General features: G+C 34.9%; 1 protein-coding gene across 1 annotated transcript in view; it reads right to left on the bottom strand.

Annotated features, from left to right (window-relative positions):
• The window catches only part of LOC144970188 (uncharacterized), a 60,612-nt gene extending 52,735 nt beyond the window's left edge, over positions 1-7,877 (bottom strand). The window contains exon 1 of the mRNA XM_078909571.1: positions 7,799-7,877. The gene's annotated coding sequence lies outside the window, so the exon portion shown is untranslated. The remainder of the gene's footprint in view (positions 1-7,798) is intronic.
• Between the last annotated feature and the right edge of the window lie 4,930 nt (positions 7,878-12,807).

The raw sequence follows: 12,807 nt of genomic DNA, 5'->3' as shown, positions 1-12,807 counted from the left end.
TCAAACGGGTTAATGCATGTGATATGTCTCACTCTTGGAAACGGAGTACTTTGAGGTGAGCAAGTCTCTTCCAAAGAGTAGAAAGGATAATACTTGCTGATCTTTTTTTTTCTTACGTCACAAAAGCCGGTGTAGACTACTGATTCGATGGGCTCTAAAGGCAAACATTAATAATTATCGCTATTCTTATGAAAAAGACGACAAAAGATAAAAACAAATTTTAAAAAGATCATGATTTAGTTGTTTTGTTACGCTTACATGCGAATAAATAACTAGGCTTGACTGAAAAGACTTGACGCCTATTGAATATGTATAAACTATACATCATACTGTGTGTAATTTCTTCAAGATAGGAGCTATGCGCTTGGCCAAGAAACTCATAACATTGCCATCCAGAAGAATTGACCACCACACAAAACTGTGCAACTATGAACGTTTATAGGAAGGTGAATACAGTTTAATGAGAATTATTCATAAACGCGGATGGCAAAAAAAAAAAACAAAAAAAAAAAAAATACAATAACAAAGACGCAAGTAACGATATATATATATATATATATATATATATATATATATATATATATATATATATATATATATATATATATAAACACATTGAGTTAATTTTGATATCATATTTATTTTTCCCATTAAGAGATGTATAAGCTTTAAAGTAAAAGTTGAAAGTGTGTATAATTACAGAAAAAGGTTGACAATCACTTGGCTGAGAGACGTCTGAATAAAACTGGGGGAAAGATGGGCATTTTATTGAAAGTAATACGACCTATGACACGGGGCTTATCCCCCATACTATAACGTGAAATTGTAAAAACATCATCGATCGTTTGTTAATCTTTGAATACGACGCTACACTATCGCAAAGCACTTTCGGGCAGAGGTAAACGTTGTCTCAGATATCACAAGGGGGAGGGCGGGGGGAGGGGGGGGGGGGGGGAGTAAGACGGTGAGATGTACCATTCCTTACCATTTAAAAATAGGATAAGGATCAAATGACTATCGAAAGGGTCATTCGTCTATCAGATTGACATCTTAAGCAGTATATGATTTAAGGAAGGAATAAAACAAAAAAAAAAAAAAAAAAAAGAAACCAACCCCCCCCCCCCCAAAAAAAAACCCCAATAAAACAAACAAAAACAAACAAACAGACAAAAACCAACATTGACCAGATATAATAAACGAATATCTAATAGGTTCAATAAAAGATCTGAAAATAAATGGACTTAGATTATGGTTATAAGTTTGTCTCAATGATGGATCGACAAAGAATGGTTTGATAAAAAAAAAGAACAAACAAACAAAAAACAGCTCGAATTCTGTTGTACTCTGAACAACAATAAAACAAACAAAAATAAAACAAACAAACAAAACAACCCTCCAAAAAAAAAAAAACACGTTTTAAAAGTTTGAGCCAGATAACTCGTCGTACAAAATATCGATCAATTAAATTGTCTCATATTGACAAAAACAATCAAACCTGGAACTTCGCGAAGTTGTAGGTAAATAAACATTCATTTTTAGCAAAGCGTGATTTGGACTGCAGCCATGTAAATATTATTATTAAAACTTAAAGAGTAAATCTGCCTTTTCATTGGAATGAATTATGATACTTGTGGCATTGAAGACTTGGCGAAAACAAATATAATTTAAAACATAAATATTGAGTATAGAGATCCTCTTTCTATCGTGATGGGATTTCCATAATTCGAAACCGATATGAATTCAATAAAAGAACAGAACCCAAACCAAACCAAAACAAACAAAAAAACCCCCAAAACTACAGAACGAAACAGAACAAGCATAGAAAAAAAAGGAACCCCCCCCCCCCAAAAAAAAAAACAACAAAAAAAAAAACAACAACAACAAAAAACAACAAAACAATCAAAAACAACAACAAAAAAGACCATAGCAAACCCGCCTCCCCCAAAAAATACAAAAACAAAAACAAACAAACAACAAAAAAATAACCTCTTAAAAACAAACAAAAGCAAAAACAAAACAAAAATATACAAAAACAGGAACAAAAAACACGAAAATTCATGTCAGTGTGTCCGATATTTATACAATTTGATATAATCAGCAAAATAATATAATAGAGTTTCCTGCTTGGATTGTGCAGCTTCTAAATAGTGCACCTTTTATCGAGGGAATATGTGGAGAGATAGCAAGTATGAATTAGTATTGCTGTTAAGATGTATTAAAGATAACAGAAGCGCGATGTAGTCTCAGCGTATCAGATTCAGATGGCAATAGCTGGTTTTGCGAAAGAGAACTCCTACAAGAATATTATTCTCTGTGGATATGAGTTTTTAACATGTTGTAAAGTAATAAATCAATTGAAAAAGGACACATACTCTCTCTCACTCTCTCTCTCTCTCTCCCTCTCTCTCCCTCTCTCTCTCTCTCTCTCTCTCTCTCTCTCTCTCTTGTAAAGTAATAAATCAGTTGAAAAAGGACACATTCTCTCTCTCTCTCTCTCTCTCTCTCTCTCTCTCTCTCTCTCTCTCTCTCTGCCTGTTGAGTCGATCTACCAAAACATAATAATATCGTAATATCAATTTGAGCACTCATAAGAGAGGAGTTCAGATATTATCTCAGTTGGTAGAGCACTCACCTCCCAAGCAAAGAGACAGGTAGAGATCCCGAGTGCAGTTCGAATTTTTTTATCTGACACCTCTGCCACCCAGCGGTGATTGGCTAACTAGGTTTCAAGATCTCGAAGAAAGTACTTTTCCCATAATCAAGAGTTCCATCCAAGGGAAACAAGCATTTGATACCGTACGTTTGACGCTTAACCCTCTCCTTACCAACCATAGGAAAATCGTCACATTCGTTACGATCCAACCAGCACTTTTATCATTCAGATTTCTTTTGTAAATTACACAATTTAAAGAAAACTGAAAATCATGACAGTGTTGTAGAGTTCTTTTGGCTGATCAATTTAATACATAGAATGTATTTGTCGCTTTTCTGTTTGAATACGAAAAAGCTATTCTTGTGTTGGGTGGGTGTGACATTATGGAACATTCTGAAAATGGCTGGTAAGGAAAGGGTTAAGACAACTCCGCTGCACGGGCTCATATCATGGCTTTGAATGATTACTGAATTCTCGGGTGAAAATGTGGATGGTTTCAAATAACAAACAAAAAAAAAACAAAAACAAAAACAAAAACAAAATTAGTTGTGAATTTATACGGAGTCAAGCTACAATGTTACCCCAAAACAATCATTTAACAAATAGAGGTTAATCGGTTTTGAGTAATATTTTTCAAAAATGTACTTCAATCGACTCTAGATTGAATGAGCACCATTCTGATTGCAGACAGATTGTGGGAGTTCGGAAGCCAGCTTGTGAAAACTTATTATATTATTTCACATCGGTGTGAAGCGTAAATTACATGGAGAACGAGACACGTGCTCGACAGCCAGTCATGTGGAACCAAATTTACTTTTCATTCAGCCCAAACTGGCAGTTAGATACTCTTTTCGCATTGTAACTCTTCCCAAAAATAAATCGACATAAACATTCATATCGAGTACAAATTCACCATGCTCAAGTCGGCTTTTATGCTTCTTTCTGAACTTATACAATATTCGTCTTTGGTTTGGCCATCGATACATTCACATCTATTCGAGAGATAAGATAAATGATATTTCGATCATTATGAAAATTTTGTCGAACCATCATGTTAGTTTTCACAAACAACATGCTTGACATTGTTGCAAGTACCCTGCGACCTTAGGCCACACGAAAATGTACACACCGTTAAATTTAAATCAACGTTTCTAGTAAATATATGAACAATAAATAAAGGGTTGCAAAATAAATAATTCAATTGATCGATTCGCCAGTTATTATATTCAGCGTTTGTTTGGTGTTGGCACGGAGGTGGGGAATTTCCAGACGAATAAATTCCACACCGTAACGAGATTTAAATTGGCTATTGTTGTCAAGTGCTGAGCACCTTTATCAGATGAAAACAGTTTTGACAATATATATTTCATATCGTAGTTTGCATCATTTGCTTCGTTGCCAAAATCTGCAGCTAACCTGTGAATATTATATGTCTAATGTATAATAGTTCAGTAATTCATTAATAAACTTGCATTTTCGGGCTTCAGCGGAAACATTTGCATCTAATTTGCATCTTGTGGTGGGGTATTTCGTAGAAGAAGTGGGGGGGGGGGGAGGAGGAGGTGAAGAAGGAGGAGGAAGAACACACGGAGGAGGCGGAGGAAAGGAAGAGGAAGAAGGAGAGGATAAGACAAAGAAAAGAAGGAAGAGGAAAGGAAGGAGGAGGAAAGAAGGAGAATAAGCAGAAAAATAAGCAGCAGCAGCAGCAGAATTAGAGGGAAGAAGAAGAAGAAGAAAGAAGGAGAAGGGGGAAGAGGAGGAGAAGGAGGAGGAGGAGGAGGAGGAGGAGGAGGAGGAGAGAGAGAGAGAGAGAGAGAGAGAGAGAGAGAAAGAGTGAAAGAGAGGAGAAAGAGAAAGAGAGTGTGTATGTGTGGTGTTGTGTGCTTGGTGTGCTTGAGAGAGAGAGAGAGAGAGAGAGAGAGAGAGAGAGAGAGAGAGAGAGAGAGAGAGAGAGAGAGAGGGAGGGGAGGGGGGGGGGGGGGGGGGAAGAAGAAGGAAAAGGAATAGAACCCCCCCCCCCCCCCCCCCTACAAATACAGCATCAGACTAATTTGATGGAATCTTGTTAGCGCCCAAGGCCGTGACAGGACCCTAAATCCGCTTTGACGTCAATTAAACCCTGACGGAGAGACGGCACACCAGTGGCCACACGTTTTTGGGTGATTTGTGTACATTCGGCTGAAGGGACTGAAAGAGGAGGCGTTGGAAATACTCTTTATACATACAGATACCCGATTACCTGAAAAGTACCATTTTTCTTTTTCTTAAGGACATGCATATCGAAAGTAATGCTCTAAGTGAGTCACCCTGTTTCTTTGAAGTAGAAGAACATTATACTCACTATAAGTGAGTGAGTCAGTCTTTTTCTTTGAAGTAGAGGAATAAAACTCAAGACATTTCTACCTCCCTCTGCAGGGTAGTAATATAATAATCTTGATGATTATGCACAGATAGATAACCGCTCTGAATCATAATTTCTAAGTTCTAATAAGTACAGTCTGATCTTTACAAGTTATATCGAAGAGAATATCTGAAAATGTAAATATGATACGATATTAAACAGATCAGAAATAAAAATGCAAGAAAATAATATCTTTTCCAAAAATTCAGCTTGCATCGACTGGGAAAATCGAGGAAGGCTGTTTATTTTGTGGTGATCTGTCCCTTGAATTTCACTTTCCGCTTTATCTGGATTTGTATCATAACCACTTTTTCTCAGAGGACAGCAGGGCTCAAATAATCGTCCCTTATCCAGAGACAAAGCAACAACAAAGACCCAATGTTTCTGAATGAAAACGTTTAACTAAAACAGACGACTTACATAATGGAGTGAATACCAGGAATTGGCTGAAAAAATAAGCAGAGATACCGAGGACCCGTAACAGATGATTTGAATAAAGAATGTAAATCATTTATTTTCTGACCGATCCTGAAAAGTGCTGTAAACTGGAAAAACACGTATTTAAAATTTTGGCCAGAAAACTCATCCTTCAAATATCAATCGATTATAATGCAAAAACTCTCAAACTTCGCAGCGTTTTCTGGCCAAAATTTTAAATACGTTTCTTTGCCAGAAAAATGCAGTCTGCTAGATATTTGTAAGAATATATTTCTTGACGTTGGCAAGTATCTTTCTACAGTAGGATTATCTATTTGGGCCTAAGTGTTTTTGTGCCTGTCTTTATGATCAACATAACGTATTTTGATTACCATCGGCATATAGCCAGGGTGGGTAGGTACACACCACATCAAAGGACGACATGTAAACCTATCTTCTCCTCAAGGCTACCCGAGGGAATGTTACCAAAATACATTAATTATTTATGGATAGAAACATGTAAATATAATTTATTCTTTTTCAGCCTTCAACATAAATACACTAACATCGCACATCGCCATGCGAGAGAGAGAGAGAGAGAGAGAGAGAGAGAGAGAGAGAGAGAGATAGATAGAGAGAGAGAGAGAGAGAGAGAGAGAGAGAGAGAGAGAGAGGGGGGGGGGAGCAGAGGTAGTGACTGAGTGGTAGACGCTTGAATAGTGATGATGAGAAAGAAAGAAAAGGAGAAAGAGAACAGCAGAATTATCGGTAGATAGACAAATAATAGATAGTTGATAGGAAGATGGACAACAGAGAAAAGTTGATGGATATATCAATAGGCCAATAGAGCGATACATTGATATAAATCGATAAATAAGTAGCTAAATAGGTAGTTAGAATCATAGATTTTGGGAAGAGAAGAGAACAGAAAAGAAAGCATTATATATATATATATATATATATATATATATATATATATATATATATATATATATATATATATATATATTATATGATGAGAGAGAGAAAAAATAAGAGAGAGAGAGAGAGAAGAGGAGAGAGAGAGAGAGAGAGAGAGAGAGAGAGAGAGAGAGAGAGAGAGAGAGAGAGAGAGAGAGAGAGAGAGAGAGAGAGAGAGAAAAAGAGACTGAGAAGGGGTGGAGGGTGAGAGGATATTATTTCATACTCCAATGATTATATAGTTTTTACCTGCCTGAATGGAGTGCATTAGATTGCTTATCTATCCTTTGAACATTGTGTATTTTCCCCTCAATTCACATTTTGCATCTGGCAGGTTTTCCCTAACCCCGTCGTATATAATATATAGAGTGAGACCTATTAATCACTAACTAGACGCCTTTATCGTACAATAAGACAACGTTTATCGCTATACACACGTCAATTACAGATAGGAAAAGCCGTGTTTAAAGGAATTGAGGTCCAACACAGATGTTTTTCAATAGAAATTAAAGTTAAAGCAGACATAAAATTTATAAAAAAGGAATACACAAATTAAATGAAAATCAACAAAATATTAGCATGCAAAACACACACACACACACACACACACACACACACACAACTAGAGCATTTATATAGCGCAATATCCATTAAACGTGCCCAAAGCGCTTTCCATGGGGTCCCTGACCAACAGCAACATGTAACAGATAGAACTAGACATAACACCCGTTAGGCGATGTTACATTTGTACTTGACAGAGACAACGCTGTTTACGGCCAGGTACTCATTTTACACCTGAGTATATGGTGAGAGAATGTGAGTAAAAAATCTATTCCAAGATCTCAACAATGCTCCGAGCAAGGCTCGAACCCAGGACATTCCGATCCGAAAGAGAGTGTCATACCACAAGACCACTTAGCCACGCACTTTCTTAATGAGAAGACCAATGATACCTCCCCCTCCCCCCCTCTCATCAAAATTGAAAACAAATAGTAATTCCAAAGTGAAATCAAATGCTAGAAGGTGACACACTCGCATTCAAACAAAGAACAATAATAATTGGATTCAATAGTCTGATGTCACGTCCGCCCAGCAAAATGGAGCTTGGTTCTAAACAAAGAAAATCGGTACTTTTTATTCTTCATGCTGGCTAGAACTTTTTCACATGTCATGTGATCAGAATGTATAAAAGTCAAAACATGATCAGATTTATAATGTTTTTCTCCTGTGGATAGATGCACTTTTTAGGGAGTCCGCCATTTTCCCGATAGTTTAGAACCAGTTACTAAGTTACTACGCGTCATTACGAGGGAAGTGACGTCACGACTGCTGAAGCGTATTGCGTGTATTACATTATAATGCCTTACCAAACAGGTCTCCTCTTATCGTCAAGTCGTGTAAGCCAGAGAGAGAGAGCGAGAGACAAAAAATCCAGAAGATCTGAAAAAAAGGGAAGGTAAATAGAATGAGCACATTACAATGTAAGAAAAGGAAGTAGTAAAAATATCTTGTCAGACCAGCCATCAATAAAAAAACAAAAAACCCAACAAGAAATTTGTATATTTTTGTGACTATGTGACTAATATGAGTGAAGTCAAGATTGAGAAAGGTTTACGTCTAAGTTGCTATTATAAGAGCAATAAATAACAATGTGAAATTGAATGTAAGCATAACAACGCCACTACCACATTATCTCATTCGTCTGTAGTGTTTCATTCATCCTGTTTTGATGAAAAAGGGGAAACCCGAAACGTTCATTTTATCTGTATTCGTATATTAAATTGAAGCTTACATTCAATTCCACATTGTTATTTATTTCTTCGAGCTTCGAACAGCAACATTTACATTATAAGAGAATAGACTTTGTTGGACACAACTAAGGGACATAATTTGTGACATACGCATTGTCCTAATGTACCCTAATGTACCTAATGTACCTAATGTAATCTGTATACTTGGCAGGTTTGAAAAGGGTTACATGCATCCAAGTTTAGTAATCGCCCATGACATGTAAAAAGTCATATTATAGTATTAGTTAGTGTCGTATTGTTTAATAATAGATTTTAAAAAACAACTTAAAATGTTTTTTGTATCTTCAATACATCGATAAAATTTTTCAAATCTATATAAATATAAGCAACATTCATTGTAAATATGACAATTTCGGTAAATTTACGGTTTCCATTATAAAAAGAGTAATGGACAAATAGATATAAGTATTGATCATAAGAATAATAGTACAAACCCTTCCCTATCAACATTCAACTTTGGTCGATTCATTAATTTTACACTTGTTTTGCTCAAATACGACTTGGGTACAAACAGCTAGGTTGCTAGTACAAATCAATTATTGAAATATTGAGAGCTTTGGACTGTACAGTAGGCTTTGACAATCAAGGAAACACCAGAGGTGTTTGAAAGCATTTTTATTATCTAGTCATTTCTGCAAATCGACATTTAATAATATAAATGGGTCGATGTTTTTGAAGTTAACAATCTTGAAAAGTAAGCTTGGTAATAGTATTATGTAAGTGTATTGGTGTGTGTGTGTGTGTGTGTGTGTGTGTGTGTGTGTGTGTAGGGGGGAGGGGATAACACTCAACAAAGTAACACGGAACAGGCAAATATAATGCTGATAACTGATAAATGGAAAGCATTATTCGTTGGCTATAAAAAAATGACATCAAAGAAAGGCTATATAATTATATTTGTTTATTGTTTCATGGTTACATTATTCAAGTTTCAAAACGCAGTGCGAAAACAAAATTGCCTTTGACATGAAAAGTGTTCGATTATTCATACTAAATAAACCCAACTTACTCTGAAATCGACGTTTACTCATTTGCAGGTCTGATAATCCTAATTGTTATAGTCTCATTGCTGTTGTGGAAAAACTATCCAACCAACGATAAATATTGCCCATTACAACAGTGCTAAAAAAGTAAAAAGAGAACCAGAATTGCGTACGATTATCAGACCTGCAAATATGTTCACGTTGTATGAAATGCATTGCTTTTTTTTGCGATAAGAAAAAAAAATAATGAAAGAAATAAAACAGTAAGAAAACAAACAACAAACAAACAAACAAACACACACACACACATACATACACGAAATATTGGCAAGATGAGAGTTTTAAGGAATGTGACCAACCATGCGCCTTTTTGGAATTTCACATGAACGCGTAGAACGCGTACCCTTGTGAAGAATAATACAGGTATTAAACTTGTCCCAACTATCTGGAGCCTCCATGGTGTAATGGTAGCACGTCTGACCGGTGATCAGAAGGTCTGAGCGGGTTCGATCCCCAGTCGAGGTCGACTGATTATTTGGGATGTTTTTTTTTCTTGTGTTTTTCTTTCTTGTATTTTTGTTTCTTGCTTGGTCTGCCACCTTTCATACACACTTGTTCAGTTCTTTATCTTACACCGGTGTCTGCTCCTTAATTTCTTAACATTAATATTGTGATTTATTTAAGGTGTAGCGTGGCTCAGCGGTGCTGTCTTTGCGTCGTACCCGAAAGGTACAGAGTTCGATCACCCGCCGCTGCGCTGTGTGGCCTTGAGCAATCACCTTTCCCTAGCTCAATTTGCGGAGCTGCTTTGCGGCTGGCGCCTGGGTTATTCTAGTTTTCCCTTGGAATAGACCCTAAAGACAAATTTCCCCTTGGGGATGAATAAAGGGAATTTTATTTTAATTTTATTTAAAACACAATTTTTGTTTACCGAATAAATCAGACAATAGTCAAACATAATATGGGTAGCAATCCCTTTCTGTTTGTATACCATGATATTATTATCTTAATTCCAAATCCAAAAGGGACGTGGGTTGAATGACTTTTGATTACAAAGTAGGGGAGATAACCAAAGTAAAGAAATGGAAGCCATAATAATAATATTATGTCAAGTATTCAACCAAATCATAAGTAAAAACAGTTTATAAAATTATCAACCAGGTGTTTTATGATTTAATAGGACATAAACTAAACCGATAATCGGGTTGCTCAGCAACTGGGATGGGGTTGGGGGGAGGGGGGGGGGGGAGACAATCATTTTAACTATGTCTAACACCAGTCTTGTGACCTTGGATAAGACATTGTATACACATTACGGTACGTGATTTAGCAGTAACAATTAATAAGTGTTTGGCTAAAAGAAGTCATGGTTTATGTAAGAGTGCAATAAACAAAATAAAACAACAACAAAAAACAACAACAAAAAAAACCCCAAAAAAACAAAACAACTAGACAAAAATATATTAAAAAAAAACAAAAACAAAAGAAAAAAAAAACAAAATACAAAAAACAAAACCAGAAACAAATAAAGGGCTTATTTGACTTTTTGCACTATATTTTGAAATGAGATTGAAATTCAACCGCGTGAAGTACTTTGAGCGTGAGGAGACCTCGAAAGTGCGCTACAAAGGCGTATATCTACGTACTTCTATGCTATTTGACTCATGAAATTGCAACCCGTGACATGGTAGGAATAATTTCATTTCAATGTCCATACCATACATTTTAATTCCAAAGTGAAATACATCGGTAGCCAGTTTTCAAACCTACTACTGCCTCAGAGATCTGTTTTTATCTCGAATTCAAGCACATGCACATTTATAAAGCTTAATTACACCGTTTCAAGCCCATTATAGTGATTTATTATTTATTTATTTAATTTATTATTATTTATTTATTTATTATTATTATTATTATTATTATTATTATTATTATTATTATTATTATTATTATTATTATTATTATTATTATTATTATTATTATTATTATTATTATTATATTATTATTATTATTATTATTATTATTATTATTATATATTATTATTATTATTATTATTATTATTATTATTATATTATTATTATTATTATTATTATATTATTATTATTATTATTATTATTATTATTATTATTATTATTATTATTATTATTATTATATTATTATTATTATTATTATTATTATTATCATTATATTATTATCATCATTGTAATATCATCTGACAGACGTCATGTCTATCCAATATTATGTTATGTTTTGCTTTTGGAACGGGACCTCAAGTAAAGCGCTTTGTGACCTTGAGTGGATATTGCCCTATATAAATGCTCGAGATATTTTTTTTCTTTTTCTTTTCCTTAGAAAAAAAAATCAGCAACCTTCTCTTCTTCGACAAGGCAACGTGTTGGTGATGAGTACGGTATTGAGAGATGGTATTGGTAATCGAATCACAGGCTGGAATGTTTCTACAGACTATACGAGGATCGAATACTTCCTCTAATTTGACGTCAATAGCTATATGGAATTATATAACAAAGGATCACCGACTGAACTTGTTACGATTACAAAGAGTGATAACGAAGTTAATGATTACCTTATCAGGATGGTCAGAAAGATAATAGCAGTAGTATGATGGGTATGGATATTATTATAACATGTGATCCACAGCCTCGGAGCGGTGTTATGTGGGGTGGTTTAGATCAGTGCTTTTCAACGGGGTAGAGAAAGTATGAAGTTGACGTCAGTCAGGTCTTTGTTATTGCTTTTTGCCATCTGCGTTTATGAGTAATTCTCACTTAACTGTATTAACCAGACTATAAACGTTCAAGGTTAGACATAGTTTTGTGTGTTGGTCCTTTATACTTCCGGCTGGCAATTTTGTGAGCTTCTTAGCACACCCCAGGATGTACCTAATTTTTTAAAGGGATGTACCACTTTGATAGGGCATACTGGGGTGTACAACATACCGGCAAATAACAATATTATAGTCATTCTACAAAAGCAACTTCATATATATATATATATATATATATATATATATATATATATATATATGCAATGAATACGCTATGAGTGAATTTAGATATCATATTTATTTTTCCCCCTTTAAAATCGATGTAATTTTAGTGTATTGTGACGGCTGAAGTGTACAAGGTTTTAAGTAAACATTGAAAATGTGTCCAATTTTTAAAAAATGTTAATTACCACTGGTCTAGAGAAACGTCTGAATAAAACTAGGGGAAAACATTGGCCTTGAGAGTAATAGGACCTTTGGCACGGAGCTTATATCCAAATTATTGTAACAGTTTAAAATGTGTACGATTCTTTTATTTACAAAGGTAGACAAGTACTGGTCTACATGCTTAAAAAATTGAAATATAGTCAAGTATTTTGAGAGGCTTTGGATAAGTTTTCTTGTTTGATAGAGGAGAATGAATGTGATCTCCAAATGTGACTAAAAATAAATATAAATAAAATGTTATATTTATGATTTTAACTATAAAATCCCTCTTCGGTGTCTGGCCCATTCCCCGATATAATACAATTTTGAGGTGATGGGTCACATTATATTATAGTGAATCTTATCACCTA

This window comes from Berghia stephanieae, chromosome 4 (genome assembly GCF_034508935.2).
Source record: "Berghia stephanieae isolate SIO BIC M18660-M18661 chromosome 4, UCSD_Bste_1.3, whole genome shotgun sequence".
Taxonomy (NCBI): Eukaryota; Metazoa; Mollusca; class Gastropoda; order Nudibranchia; family Aeolidiidae; genus Berghia; species Berghia stephanieae.
The sequence above is the reverse complement of the archived record's forward strand: the minus strand, read 5'-3'. Positions and strand labels throughout refer to the sequence as shown.